The following is a 2,364-nucleotide window of genomic DNA, read 5'->3' on the forward strand; positions in this document are numbered from 1 at the left end:
GGGATAACCATTCCTTTCCTTGAAACTTAATTATTCTATCTGGTCAAGTCAAAACATTTACAGTAATGATCTTGCATCTGCAAAGTCAAAATAGTTTAACCCTGAAAACATGTGTTACTCTGCTTGCTTCCAAATTTTTCTTTTAAGGCCATCTTTGCAAACTAGCCAGTACACTTAACTGTCTATGTTTGAGACTACTTTGCTTTACAATTTGCAAAGTAAACCCAAATCTCCCATTCTAGAAAGGGGTTCAGCTTTACCATATTAACATTGCATTTCTGGTTGGATGCCCTCAGAATGGTTTTCTGAAAATACGCTGTCAAAGAGCCTTTATGGAAAGTGATAGTCATTATTGCTAAGGAAACATTTTTAATTTGCTATATGTTAAGACGCGTTATCAAGCCTTGCCATGTTCCTGCTCTCTCCCTCCTTTCCTCCCACCCCCCAGTAAAGACTAGAAAGAGTTATGCTGTTCTTCAGTAGCACCTACGTTGTTCAGAAACAGGACATCAACGTGCTAGTTTTTTAATGCTTTTTTGTTGTTGTTTTCTGTTTTTATAGTAACTCTTATTCCAGAATGTCATATTGGCAGGAGTCTGTCTGCCTCGTCCAGCAAATAGAGCACTAGGTCTACAAACTAGACGCCTGGTGTCCCATGGTCGTGTCCCGTGCCTTTGCTCCATCTCTTGGCAGTGTTTTCCTCTTCTACCCTTCAGCTGTTGCCTTCAAAACGAAGCCTTCCCTCGGGTTTGTTTGTACAGCACTCGGCGCTGCGGCACCCAGATCTCAGCCAGGGTCTCTGCTTGCTGCCAGAAGACTGAATGTAGAGATGAGTCCTGCTTGCACAACGTTTCAGCCTGATAGAAAGGTTTGCTGTGAAACAAGCTTGGGGAAGGATAGGGGTGTTCAGAACATGAAACGTTTTAAAGGCTCCCAGTGAAATGGAGCTTATAAAGGAGATGAACAGTTGCCCCGTAACAGTTGGATGTTGTGATTTGTACCAGAAGTCCAGAGAGGCTTGGCTAGCCTAAGTATGCCCTGGCTAGGTAATACTGATGATTATTCAACTATCAGGGAGTAATAGATGTATAAACTATAATTAAGCTATTTTTTGTGCAACAGAGTAGAGCAATTAAGAGGCACAGTATAATTCATGTTTTCTGAAACGCAGCAAATACCAAAACCAAATAACAAACTACCTAGTAGAGACAGTACTGCAAAGCGAAATTGTAGTTAACTTGCTAGAAAAAGATCTCTGGTTTTGTTCAGGCACTAGAGAGGCATTTTTAGCAAACCAGAAACTAGCATGTGCAGAGCAAGCATTCTCTGTAATTGAAGGCTGGGAAAGATGAGTTACAAACATTGATGTAGCTAGATGCTATTTTATCCAAAATGATGCTTTTGCTGATCTGCATACATCACTCAGGTGACAGAAAGGAAGCGTGCCGAGCATCAGATCGGGGGGAGAACAAACCTTGCGGCAACTTTGCTTTGGAGAGGAACGTGTGCACGCAGAAGGTGCAGTGAGGATGAAAAATTCTCACCTGCCCTGTATTGCCCATTCAGTGTTTAAAAAATTCAGTTAGATCTCCACATGAGAAAATTACTTTAAAAATCACTAATATGCAAGCATGCTTGCGTAAATATAGCTGACCTCTGGTTATGGATTTAGAATGTGTGCTTTCATGGTTTCTTGCAGCTATGGAAGCTGAAAGTTATCTTTAAAGGAAGAGACACAGTCCTGCAATTTAATAATGGCATCAGTGAAGCTTAAACAAAAACACTACTTACAGTGAATGCCTGCAACCTTGGATAATGTGCCTGGAGAAGGGCATTTCAGTGTGATGAATCTTAAATTAAAAAAAAAAAAAAGCCTAGGACTAGTTGCTGCTTCTGGGGTAGCAGTGTTTGTTTTCTTTAACTTCACAACTATAATTGCCCACTTTCTGTGCAGTTTTTCATGATGATCAATATGAAAATTCTGGAACTGTTTAGCTGAAGTAAGCTGAGTCATTGGACCTAATAGTCATTTGTTTGACTAAAAGGAGCCTCTTGTGATGTGATGACTAATGTGGCACAAAGATGCTAATGCTCAGTGTATACATAAATCATTAAATGCTTAATTTGGATTTGGAAACCTGAGGCAACAGTTTGCTCCATGGAGAAATAGCTACATTTATCTCCATATATCCTGAACCAACTGTCTACAGAGACCTGGAATTCATTAGAAAGATGAATGAAAAGGCTTAACTAAATCTGGGTCCTCTGTTCCAGGAAAAAAACCCAAAGTTCTTACAAGTGGGAAGGCATGGAAAACTGGAATCTGGTCTTCTCACTGAGACAGAAAAAAATTATCTAAAACAG

The sequence above is a fragment of the Rhea americana genome, unplaced genomic scaffold, assembly GCF_003343005.1.
Source record: "Rhea americana isolate MKP2758 unplaced genomic scaffold, rheAme1 scaffold_6, whole genome shotgun sequence".
NCBI classification, from domain to species: Eukaryota; Metazoa; Chordata; class Aves; order Rheiformes; family Rheidae; genus Rhea; species Rhea americana.